The sequence below is a fragment of the Spodoptera frugiperda genome, chromosome 24 (genome assembly GCF_023101765.2).
Source record: "Spodoptera frugiperda isolate SF20-4 chromosome 24, AGI-APGP_CSIRO_Sfru_2.0, whole genome shotgun sequence".
Classification (NCBI taxonomy): domain Eukaryota; kingdom Metazoa; phylum Arthropoda; class Insecta; order Lepidoptera; family Noctuidae; genus Spodoptera; species Spodoptera frugiperda.
In genome coordinates, this window is record NC_064235.1 from 3,019,885 (window position 1) to 3,033,320 (window position 13,436).

General features: G+C 37.9%; 4 protein-coding genes across 14 annotated transcripts in view; 2 read left to right on the forward strand and 2 right to left on the reverse strand.

Moving 5' to 3' along the window:
• Nucleotides 1-13,436, forward strand: part of LOC118278720 (alpha-centractin) — an 800,945-nt gene that overhangs the window by 577,334 nt on the left and 210,175 nt on the right. The gene's annotated exons all lie outside the window — the stretch shown is intronic.
• LOC118279032 (synaptic vesicular amine transporter) overlaps nt 1-13,436 on the forward strand; it is a 418,685-nt gene that overhangs the window by 195,074 nt on the left and 210,175 nt on the right. The window lies entirely within an intron of this gene.
• Nucleotides 1-13,436, reverse strand: part of LOC118279014 (LIM domain-binding protein 2) — a 52,401-nt gene that overhangs the window by 15,034 nt on the left and 23,931 nt on the right. The window contains exon 1 of one of the 5 annotated variants that reach the window (XM_050703657.1): nt 322-464. The exons of 2 other annotated variants lie outside the window; for them this stretch is intronic. The gene's annotated coding sequence lies outside the window, so the exon portion shown is untranslated. Of the gene's footprint in view, nt 1-106; nt 465-13,436 lie in introns of those variants that run through there. 2 more of the 5 variants (XM_050703656.1, XM_050703658.1) reach the window with 2 other exon arrangements.
• Nucleotides 1,416-13,436, reverse strand: part of LOC118279015 (programmed cell death protein 4) — a 102,783-nt gene continuing 90,762 nt past the window's right edge. The window contains exon 11 of the transcript XR_007706848.1: nt 1,416-1,431. The gene's annotated coding sequence lies outside the window, so the exon portion shown is untranslated. The remainder of the gene's footprint in view (nt 1,432-13,436) is intronic.

Here is a 13,436-nt window from a genome sequence, read left to right on the forward strand (position 1 = left end):
ATCGCGAACCCAAGGATGTTGCCTTGACGGCTTATCTAGATACAGTGATAACGACACCAAACAACGCACACTACACTAGAACGTTGGTAAAACAATACGATTTTACAGAGTCTATGGACGAGCCGACGCTTCTTGCAGTTCCGTCAACCAGAATGTGTGTCACGCCGAGTCAATGACTTCACTTCAGTATACGTAAACTCATATACACGTGTGTCGAAAAGAAAATCGGGATGGAAAACTAAACGACAACACATCGCGCTCTAGACGTCCGTCTCACAGCGAGAATGGAACACAAATAAACTTTACCGATACCGATATTACCGATTCACTTGTAAACATTATCAAAGTAGGAATATCGATTGAAAAAAATAGAAAATACTATTCGAATGCACACTGGCTAGTTACCGGCGCGGCGGAGTACTGCACCTATGTAAAATACATAGCCAAAGTGTGTCGTGGTGATGGCTGACGGACTGTCAACGTTCGGGCGTTTCCGTGAGCGCTTCGGGCGCGCTCGGCTCGCGACGCCATGTTTCGGATACACGATTAGATTATGTCAAAATGATTAATTTAAACTGGTTATAGTTAGGTCAATCACATTGGCTGTGTAATTTACAATGGGATACTAGATACTAGTTTTGGCGATATCAAGGTGATTCCGCGTAAGGTCGAACGATAATGGAGATTGATAAATCTATTTCGCTATTTTGATTGAGTAAGACATGTTTGTTTGTTGAGTTAAATAGTAAATAAAACTTATTTTTCTTTTGTTGTTGTTGAACTACAATGATTATTTTAGCATCAATCGTTATTTGTGAATTATTTTTTATTTAATGTAGTCATGAGCGTTCATACTTATTTGTCATACTGGATAATGGATTCTTAAAAAAATACTTGTAAGTTTGTTACCTTACAGGACATAAATACTTATAATAGTAAAACTGTTATCATAACTAATATTTTTAAGGTACACAGCGCACTAAAATTGAAATCTATGGATCAAAACAAGTGCTGATACTTAATGTTTTAATTCCAAAATTACTAAGAGCTTCGGGTTTCTACCTGAGATGTGCTATGTAGTTATGCTACGAAGATGTAATAACTAACCTGTGAAACTATGTGACCGTTTCCACTGATACTAAGCTATGTAGCATAGAATAGGTTTGTCATAGTTAAGGAGAGTCTATTTTATGACACGAGGCGGTTAATGAGCAGACGAATTAACTGATGGTAAGCAATCAGCACCGCCCATGGACACCCGCTAAACCAAGTCTGTTGGTGGCCTTTTAGAGATCTCCATTTGAGGGCGAGGATAAGCCCTCTAGTAACCTCATACGACTGCAGAGAACGCAAGCGTTGTTTCACGACGTTGTACTGTATAACATGTATCTTTCTTTATGGAATAAGCCGGTAAACGAGCAGACGTATCACCTGATGGTAAGCAATCTTGGACACTTGAAACACCAGAGGCGTTACAAGTGCGTTGCCGGCCTTTTGGGGGTTAGGAATTTAAGGGTTGTTGAGCAATCAGGGATTGGGAAGATTCTGAAGTTGGGTATTTATTTAGACCTCCAGTAACCTCACTCACACAACGCAAGCGTTGTTTCACGTCGGTTTTCTGTGAGGCCGTGGTATCACTCCGGTCGAGCCGGCTCAACAGTGCCGAAGCACGGCTCTCCCACACTTAGGTAACTGTCATTTCCAGCCTAAAATAAGTCTAGAAATAAATCGAGTCTGTCTGAAAACGAAGTCAGCGTTAGCACACAGTCAGTCAAGCGTCATGAAGCGTACTTTCTAACTTTCCCACCATTGTCCGACCGAGTCAATCGTTTCGTACATCTATCTATCTTTCTTTACTTATAATACAACAAGCTGATGAAGACTGTTTGAACGGTCGAAACTCTGGAACTACTGGTCCGAATTTAATCATTGTTTTGGTGTTGTATAGTCCGTTAATTGAGGAAAAGACTATTAAGCAAGGCAAAGACATAGTCTTTTTTTTTGAGGGGTGAATATCATTCAATAACTTCTCCCGCCTTGGGTGAAGCGACAGGGTGTGTCAGACTCTTACTGACTAAAAACCACCCCCGTACCTACACTTGCTTTTCGAACCAGAGCCCCGGTAAACCCGCTAAGTAGTCAGCAGCTCTAGGTAATGACTGGAATAACACATGGACTACTTTTTCTGGTACCGCGGGCGATGCCACTAACAGAAAGTCAAAATGATTTATTTCAAATAGACCAGGAAGGTAACTTTGAACGTCAAAACAAATGTAATAATATTAAAAATGTGTGTCTGTCGATCAGTCCTCTAGTTGCTCTATTTGCTCGTTCCAAATTGTAGATTCCTTTAAGCCGGGTCCAGACGAGTGTAACGTGTAATGTAATCCACCGTGTAATGTAACACGAATTCTACGTGTGGACGGCAGTACGAGCATTACATGTAACACTCGCGCTGAAGAATTCGTGTTACATTACACGGTGGATTACATTACACGTTACACTCGTCTGGACCCGGCTTTAGAGATGAACGAGCAAGAAACTCCATAGGTTACTCTTTTTCAATCAGATTCACAATACAATACTTGGTTACATGCGAAATTTTTGGGTATGTTTGTTACTCAATCACGTCAAAACGGCTGAAGGGATCAAGATGAAATTTGGCACAGAGATAAATTATAGTGTGGAATATCACACGGATTACATTTCACGATAATACCGCAGGCGAAGTCGTCGACAGAAGCCTTTTTTTAGCTAACAAAGTTCAATAACTTTAAATATATATTTTTTTTACATTATTACTTATAAGCGTCTTAAAAACGTATAATAAATAGTAAACAAATATGATAATTATGATGACATTAATCACGACTGTCCATAGACAAACAGATGATAAATACAGATAATAAATATCATAGACTTATCGTCATGTTATTGACACACCGCTAATAGTGTCAAATGTCTTGACATTTATATTTTGTCTATGATACACTAATCTGACTGCCTCGTTGGTCGAGTGGTCGCAAGTGCGACTGACGGACAAGGGGACTCAGGTGCAATTCGGTTGGGCAAAGTAATACTGGGCATTTTTTCGGTTTTTCGAAAATTTCTCAGTAGTAGCACTGAGTCTAATTGTGCCCGGTATATGGTAATACACTCACCACCTATTACATGGGACTTATAACACAAATTGTGAAAAGTGGGTGTACATTGTATAGCGGCCTTACGTGCTGTAATGTGCAATTGTGCACCTCTGCCTACCCCTTTAGGGGTGAAAGACGTGTCGAAAAGTTGCTAATCTCATAAACTGATGGTTTGAATGTGATGAGATTTTGAGACATAAGTAACTGTTAAGTAAAAGGCCGTGGGTTTGATTCCTGTAAGGCAAGGTACGTAGTATGCGTATTAGTTTACTTGTATCGTGGGCCAAATCAATCAAAAGGCCGAAAGCAAGACTGCTAAGATAAGGTTTAGGGTTCTATTACCTGTTCAGGCTATTATCAGGATATTCTTAGTTTTTTTTAAACGATTTCGGTAATATTATAATATTGATGCTGAGAAGACCGACGACGTAACCTCTTAGTATCATCGAAGCAACCACGACCACTCTGCCAAGAGTGTACGATTGAGAAGAGAAGAGAGGTAATATCATTAATTCATTTGGTTCACCCTCTAATATGTGTTTAAAACTAGTTATTACATTGCATAATATTTATTTTGTATACCAGTGTACACTTCTGCCTACCCCTTCGCGGGCTCAAAAGCCGTGACGTCACGTAAAACAAAAAAATAGTAAAACATAGATAAAACACTGAACGAAACCTAGAAAAAATGAAATTCCAATTTTGAAATAAATTCAAATATGGAACGATCATCTATCGAGAGGGAGCGAGCGAGGTTGTTGATTTAATTCATTAGCGGGAGCGAGACAGCACACATAATGATGAGTTAAGTGGACTGTACACTGTCCGGTTGCGTCGTTTGTTTTAGGTGGCGATTATTAAGCGTAAAATTTCGAATGAAATAAATAACGTTTGTTAACAACGTTGTCCGACATGACGTCTCATGTGAACAGAGAAAAGGTAGCAGCGTTTTTGATAAACTATAAAAATTGCAATCTCTCAACCACGTGCCAATCGTGATTATCACGGCAAAGTCAATTATGAATAGGAGGTCTATGATACAACAGTGTAACGGACGTGAAACAACGCTGGAGTTGTTTCTCCGATCCCCGAATCCCCAACAACCCTTAAATTCGTAACCGCCAAAGGCCGGCAACCCATTTGTTGCTTACCATCAGGCGATCCATCTGCTTGTTTACCGGTTTATACCATAAAAAACTCAAAAACGTAAAAATAACCAAGTATCTAAAACAAAAACTCAAAAGCAAAAATATGCCAACACAACAAAATTACACAACACCGCACAAAACATTTAAATCAGCTGTAAATGCAAAGCATAACAAAAAAAAGTACAGCGGGGCAGCGATGCCACGCATTGTCAAATCTGGACGTCAAAACCCAACAGTGTGTAACCCTCTTAACACTGAATGAGTGAAAGGCACCGGCGTGCGAGCGAGACGGACTTACGTTACTATAATGAGTGGGAAAGAGACAGGAACAGTCTGTTGACGTAGTAGTAGATGAGATAAGGGGCTATCAGGAGTTTGGTGCGCGTTCGAACAGTTTTTTTTACTCGAATACTTTTGTGACAGCTTTTTGTGGCAAGTGCAAGTCGCGTGCAAGTTACGAATCTGACGCGTATTGAAATTTTGGACGAGAATTTTATGCAAATTTGTTTTTGGATATCATTTTTGTTAGTTATTTAACTGAATCTTTGAGGTCGTAGTTGGCAGTGTGGCAACTTTTGAGTAATTTATCAGGTTCGAATCCTGAATTGAGAATTAAAATTTGGATGGTCTGGTACCTATTATATCCGGTAACAGGCAATAGCTTCGCAAATAACTAGATAAAACTGTATTGGCCTCTGCCTACCTCTTCTTACCAATAAAAGACATAACATATCTTTATCACAATCCATAATCGACCTTGTCGAAACCCATAAAGTCAAACAAACAGCATCGAATCCAGATAACAATCTCAAATCCACAAGTGCGACTTCAAAACGCCATGAACTTGAACAGTAAGTACACATTCCACTCGCCCCATCCGCTCGCCTAACAACTCGACCAACAATGACAAGATGCAAACGCGGCACGAGCTGAACGCACACATAGACAGGTTACGTCGAACGCACACAGGCAAGAATTATTATTATTACACGACGCCACGGATAGATAGTGGTAGACGTGAAAAATGTTGAATTGCAAATCTTTTAAGGTTATATTTTGACGGATGAAATATTTAGTTATTATTATCTTACTAATATTATAAATGTGAATGTTTGTGAGTTTATGTGTATGTTTGTTATACAATCACATCAAAATGGCTGAAGGCATCGGGATGAAATTTGGAACAGTGGGTGGATTATTGTCTGCAATAACACATATAACACTTTTAATTTCACGTGAACGCGGGCGAAACCGCTGGCAGAATCCAGTGATTAACTAAAACCTATAATTAAAATTGGAACTTGAAACGGGATATTTACCATGTTTTTCTATTTCTATGAGTTTCCGATATTTCGGCACTGTTGCAAGCGCCACGATCAAAACCTATTACTTATTACTATTTTAAATTCAGATTTAACAAAGTCAAAGTATAGTAATATTTATACCAATTAATCCATAATTAGTACGTATGATACATAGACGATTTGACTTTGACTTTGAAAAGATTTACAAGATCTCAGTACAGATTTAACTCAATCTACAAATGTAACGACCACTTGTTGACAATTTTCTTTTTTATATTAAATCATTATGCATTTAATTATCTTTAAGGGTGGACAGGGTTACATATTATAATTAAATGTAGGCAAGAAATTCCATAGCTAGGTGGAGTGATGATATACATTATTACATACATACATACATAACCTCACGCCTGTCTCCCATGGAGGTAGGCAGAGACTATGGAATGCCAATTGCTACGGTCCTTACACACCTCTTTCGTTTCATCAACAGTCATCAGTGATGATATTTGCAAGAGAAATAGAAGCGAAGAGTTGAAGAACGAGCTCAGTGCCTGGTATAGAGTGATAGAGGCAATGAGAGTCACACTTTACAAACGTATTAGAGATCGCAGTTTAAAAGGTTCAAGTTTATGACAACGTTGCTGTCTGATGGAGGTAAAATAAGCTGTGCCTTAAGGGTCATATTTTGGGATAATACGGGGATTGGAGAATAGCGTAACATGGCAGTATGGTATTGAAGCAAACTGTGACAGTAAAATGTACAAGTTTACTGACATAGGTTGATGGTCCTAAAGGACATGAAACAACCCGTGAGACTGACCCGAGACACAGAATACTCATCAGCATTATACGAATTTATCATAACCATCACGTTTCACAAGTGTATTGGAGATCGTAGTTTAATAATTCGCAGTTGACATAAAATAAGCAGTGCCTTAATCGCCTTTTACAATACCCACAACAAGAGCAGTGCAACTCCTACAGTACGGTACTACAAAAAAAAAAAAAATAAACAAAAAAAAAAATACAAAATCAAAAAATTCACTTATCACTTTACCACGATGCGTCGTGGTCGGTTGAACTCACGCACACAGGTGCACGGCCGTCTAGTGTAAACGTGTTCGTGAAGACAATAAAATACGTGTGTGTGCGTGCGGTGTCTAGATGTACACAGCGGCCTCGAGTTTTGATACTTGGAGGTGGTATATTATATTTTTTTGTTGTAAAACTTTCATTGGTACTTGGTTCTTGCGCGCGAGTCTTAGACGCTAGTTGTTTTAGTAATAGATTTCGTGTTAGGTTAGGTATTTGCGTTTTCCTAGTTTAATGTACTTTCTAAGATTATTCAGACACCACTGACAAACGGTGAAGGAAAACATTGCGAGGAAACCTGGGCTTATAAATTACAATTATAAGTTTGAAATCGCCAACCCGCATTGAGCAAGCGTGGTGATTAATGCTTAAACCTTCTCCGTGTGAGGAGAGGCCTTTGGTCTGCAGTGGCCAGTTATAGGCTGTTGGTGTGAGGTGTTGGGTATTTGGGAAAGAAACCACATAACACATATTTTTCAACACACCTCAACTCTTTCCATGGGTGTCGGAAAAGCCAGTGAGGATTAGAACAACGGCACATACATTCTTAATCTTTACTTTAAGGTGTACAGTTAGGGCTTGTTTTTTTATGAAATAAGCCGGTAAACGAACAAGGTAAGAGTCATCCGATGGTAAGCAATCACCACCGCCCATAGTCACTTGAAACACCAGAGGTTAGGAATTTAAGGGGATTAGGAAGACTGGAAAGGGGCTTTTTAAGTAACATTGAAAACTTAGTTGAACCTTTCAACGTTTGGACAAAACTAATATTATCAAAATATTAACATGAAGAGAATATTAATTTATCATCATCATGCCATCAGCCACGTACTGTCCCCTGCCTCACACAGTCCTCTCTCAGTGACTACTGCTCCCTGGGAGACTGTGACCTTCGGGTGATCTGTCCACCTTGTTATTGATGATTTTGAAGAATAATACGTATAGAAAGTCTCGATCATTATAATAGTATAAAATGTACTCAAAACAGCCGTCATCAAGCGATATTTCAAATCAATATACTGGAGCTTATGATCACGTAAAATAATTAAAATATCGTTAGCAACAGTTGTAATAAAATTACTAGCTTCTGTCTGCGGTTTCGTTCCGTTTCCGTCGGATTAAAAGCAACCTATATGTTATTCCAGATCTTAATCCACCCCTGTTCCAAATTGCATCTCGATCCTTTCAACCGTTTTGACGTCATTAAGTAACAAAAAAATACACACAATCTCACAAACTTTCACATTTATAATATTAGTAAAATTTTCTGTCACTTACCGCCGTACTCAGAATCATTTAATGGTTACTTAACCCAGTCCTTAGCAATAGTTTTCGAAACAAAATCGTTGCTAAGGAATAGTTTAAGTAATCAAGAAATCACTAAATGTCTCAGAGTACGGCAGTTAAATACAAATAAAAAAAGAGAATCGTGACAAGTAAACTTTAAGCTATTGTGTGTATTGTAGGTACAAGTAAAAACTTTAGTTTTCCTTATACTGTATTCCAAATGTTTAAGGAAAAACTAAAAAAATATAGGAAACGAGTGCACAAGGTATTTTGTTACAACCAAACCTTCCTATTGAGTTTGTATGTATGTTTGTTACTCAATCACGTCAAAACGGCTGAAGGGATCGGGATGAAATTTGGAATGGGGGTAGATTATGGTCTGGAATAACACTTAGGCTTTCTATACTATCGGAACGCGGGCGAAACCGTTGGTAGAAAGAAGTTATTATGGTTATTTATATTAAAAAGTTATCTCTGAGATGGCTGGACCGATTTTAATAGAACATAGACTAATTTTATTAGTCACAAAGCCCGTTAGTCCATAATCAAATCGAGCAAAGTAACTGGCATCGGCTAATTTATCAAAAAACTTTTCTTAATAATTAAACTCATAATTATGGTAGTAAATATCCACAAATTGTTGTTCCATGCCTGTGTGTGACGTGTATGTGATTTTTTATGTTTGTAACAACACAGGAGACGGGACTATTTTGGAGTTAAGTATTAAATAAGCTTCCTTGATATTGATTCAAATAAATAATAGATTTCACCAATCCTAGTACAAAACCAAAAAAAAAATTAAAAAAAAAAAAAACAATCAAAATCATTCCACCGCGCTACAAAAACACGTACACACAAAATTAGTATATGGTACAACAACAAACACACACACACATGAATAAAATTGAAAATTGTCCTTTACGTGTGTGTATCTTAGTTTGAGACTAACTTTGAGAATTTTGTACTACGGCATCGCTTCGAAACGTTCACGATGCGGTTTGTAAGGTTCATAATCGCTTAACACTTGAGTCTGAGAGTTAAGCTACGTTGGCCGAGGTGAATGTTTGGATGGGTGACCGTAGTGAGATTTTTTTAGAAAGTATGTGAGGATTTTAGTCCCTGTTGCCATGGGAACGTGTGAGAGACTGGGATAGGTGTGTTATGATCTCCATGCTGGTTGGAAGATCAGGTTTATCGAAGAGCATTGCTGTTTGGTGTCTTGTCATTAAAACTATATTATATGTAGACCCTGGTCAGCTCCTATAAGGAATACCAGGTTGAAGAGTAAGAGTATTGCAATGACAAACGACTCAGCTGGCCCTAATGGTCTAGGATCCACTCAGTGCCACCTACTACGCTCCTTACATACTTCTCTAGCTTCCATCACATTCATACATCTGATGGTATACAGAAACTACAGAGCGCCACCTACTACGCTCCTTACATACTTCTTTAGCTTCCACCACATTCATACACCTAATGGTATACAGAAACTACAGAGCGCCACCTACTACGCTCCTAACATACTTCTTTAGCTTCCATCACATTCATACCTACTACGCTTCTACTACGCTCCTTACATACTTCTTTAGCTTCCATCACATTCATACATCTGATGGTATACAGAAACTACAGAGCGCCACCTACTACGCTCCTTACATACTTCTTTAGCTTCCATAACATTCATACATCTGATGGTATACAGAAACTACAGAGCGCCGCCTACTACGCTCCTTGCATACTTCTTTAGCTTCCATCACATTCATACATCTGATGATATACAGAAACTACAGAGCGCCACCTACTACGCTCCTTACATACTTCTTTAGCTTCCATCACATTCATACATCTGATGGTATACAGAAACTACAGAGCGTCACCTACTACGCTCCTTACATACTTCTTTAGCTTCCACCACATTCATACATCTGATGGTATACAGAAACTACAGAGCGCCACCAACTGATGCCGTAAAAGCTTTGGGAAACTCTCTATTAAAGATATTATTTTCAAGCATAGGTAAATAAGTTAAATACAGATATTTTTTTTTGCTATTTAGTATAACAATTTTAATCCCCAAAACAACCTCCTCCTTTTTTAAAAGTCGGTTAAAATAAAAAATCAACGAAAATTTTCACCAAAAAATAAATCCCTTTTCGAGATGCACGCATTGATTTTTCATTTAAATGCCAATTGAGATGGATATATGCGATTATACATGTGTAAGCGGGACGGAATATCATACTTAACTAACTAGGGGGTGACTTTACGCACCCTTCTATCTCGACACTTGATGTCGATTTATGAAATCAATATTCTTCTTACTATTGATTTAAATATAATGTTTAAAGTTTACCCCGGGGTTTGAACCTTGGCCCACGAATTTAAATATTAGATTTTTGGAAATTCTCAGTAATATATCGACGGTTAAAAGGAAATAGGATATAAGCGACAAAAAATGAAATGTTCAGGAGAACCGTTTAAACTCGTCGGTCGTCGAAAGAATACTATGAAAATGTTTTTTTTTTGCTAGGGTATAAACGCCAAAAATGTCATCGTAGAGCCATAAGAGTAAGCGCATTCGAAAGAGCGGAAAATTTTACGTAGGATAGCATAATAAACTAATTTTTGACCAAAATGTCGCTTATACCCTATTTCCTTTTAACCGTCGATATAGTATACTCAATATAGCAATAGGTTTTTTATTACATGGGACTAAAAAACTAGGCAAAAATAGGTACGAATTACATACGATGAATGATGGTCAAGTATCAAAACCGCAAACAACATTTCATCACTACAAATTAAAAAAGAAAATGGCCACCAAACAAAACCCTAGTACTAAAAAAACTCAGTCATATGTCAACAAATAACCTAGATACCTGCCTACCCCCCATAAAGTATACGGATCGATACCGCCGATGTACCAGGCGCTCATAAGTTACAAGAAGGTAGCAATAACCGCGATAGGTATCGCCTGCCACCTGTCATGTTGACCGTGAACCACCAGGGTAGCATAGATACGTCAAATGTCAAAACATTGGCTCGATTTTGAGGGGATGAAAAGAAAAACTGTTTTAATGGAACTTAAATATGCTACTATGGAATAGGCTAGTTTCCTACTAGTCAAACTCAATACTTTTTTCGAAAACTATAATTTTCTATGAACTTTGTATGAAATACTCTATTATGACGTCATCAGAATTTTACGTCAAATAGCAGACTTATTTCTAGATATTTAGCTAGAAAAAATCGAAAATTAAGTAGTTCATCAAATTTATATATGAGAGTATGATTATTTTTGAATATTTTATTGTATTGAAAAGTTGAAATAATTTATTTTTGACCTAGTCATCATCCCTATTGAAAATATATTAAGGTTGGAGCGTTTTTGATCCTAGAGGCAGAAAGGTGGGCAGAGGTGCAGGTTATGTTATGAATTCCTTGTATTAGATAAACCACCATACTCAGAGTCATTTAATGGTTACTTAACCCTTGTCCTTAGCAATTGTTTTTATACAAAATCATTACTAAGGAATGGTTTAAGTAATCATTAAATGTCTCTGAGTGTGGCGGATAGTGTTGATTACATTTTTGTAAATAATTTGGTAGTCAGAGAGGCTCATAGCCTCCTCTACCTAAGAGGGTTTGCCCTAAGATTCACACTTGGCAGACGGTTTGGAGATACCAGTGTGTAAAAGGTTCAGGTTTATCAGAGAGCGCTGCCCATATGCCTTTAATTCGTCTCTCATGACACCCGCTTTTTTATAAGGGGAGAAAATCATCCTATGGACTTCTCACGCCTTAGGCGAGGCGAGAGGCATCAGACTCTTACTGATTAAAAACCACCCCGTTTCTACTCCTGCTTTTCGAGCCAGAGCCCCGGTAACCCGCTAGACAGTCCGCAGCTCATGATACCCACTAGAAGAGAAACTACTTAACTAATTTGGGAAATTATTTCACCGTTACAAAGCTAACTTCTCAAGGATTAACATAGGCTTTAAAATTCTTCAAAATCTAGATTTAATCGAGAGAGATCTTCAAAAATAGGTTGGTACCATGCAAGCGGCGTCGCAGGTTAAAAAGTAGTATACAGGCATTTTATTAGCTAACCTTGAGAGAGGTCGAACGTAAAATGCTTTGATAGATGACAATACAATATTATAGTCACTTGCAGTCCAAACTGTATTACAAAAATGTACGTAGGTATACATGGTATGGGGAAACCTCTTATGACTTAATATAAACATCATATTTGTTATCATCTTGGCTGACAATATACGAAAAATGAGCGAAATAGACCCAGTAGATAAGCCAAAAAGTACATTTTTCTCTTTGAGCGAATTTGAACACTCTTTACAAATACGGCATTATAACAGCCGCGCCGCATGTCCGTAACATTCCTAGACAACCTGCAACAATACAGCTCTTCGGTAGTCAAGGAACATGAAGCTGATCACACAGAATTTAATACTAGATTAATTTCATTATTTATTTTGTTGGAAATCGTAGAGGGCACTAGTAGTCTGATCTTAGTCAAATGTGTAGCCCCTCAGACTACTCTTACGGGACCCGCGTGAAGAGTAGAGGCAGGTAATGATAAATTATGCTTACATAGTTTAAAATAAATTAAAACTACAATACTAAGCTCATCCTATTCCTAATACAAGCGCAAAACCAAAAAATATTGATTTTGATTACTTTAATTAATATTAAACACAGGACCCAGGTACTAGGAGCGCATAGCACACAGCAAGTTGCCCAGGTGATGCTGACTCGAAAGCAACTGATGATAATATTTTTTGTATAACTCAGCATTTTTGCGCACACCGTACTCGCTGGGGGCACGCGATCGAGGGGATGCCGTGTACGGCGACCGAATTATCTTGATCATTGAGTAATTAAATCCGTAGTTGAGAAAAATTGTGATATTTTAATATGGGTGTTATTGAAATTAGTAACAGGATTAGACTATTTTCCCTTTTGCTTTATAGTTTAAAGTATATTATCCTGACTAGGGGAACATAAACTTCTAGAGTCAATTTAGAACGAGGAATGATATGGAACCTCCTTTGACAACGCAGGTCGATTCTAACCGGAGCTGCGGACTACCTAGCGGGTGTACCGGGGCTCCGGCTTGAAAAGCAGGAGTAGGAGGGGGTGGTTTTTAATTAGAAAGAGTCTGACACTTTTATCCCAATGTTACGGGCAGAATCTACTATTAATTATTATGTTATCGGCTTACTCACGTAGTTGTTTGACGAGGAACTCGACTAGTTTCAGGCCATGCTAGAGGCTCATATTCAAGAGCAACATTCCGCTACACATGATTCCTAATATTATATTTTTATAACAATCTATTCAATAAATTCATAGATGCAATATAAAAGTCACGAATTAATGACTAACATTATAAAATAGTCAAAAATTAATGTAAATTGACGGGAAACGCAGCGTGATTT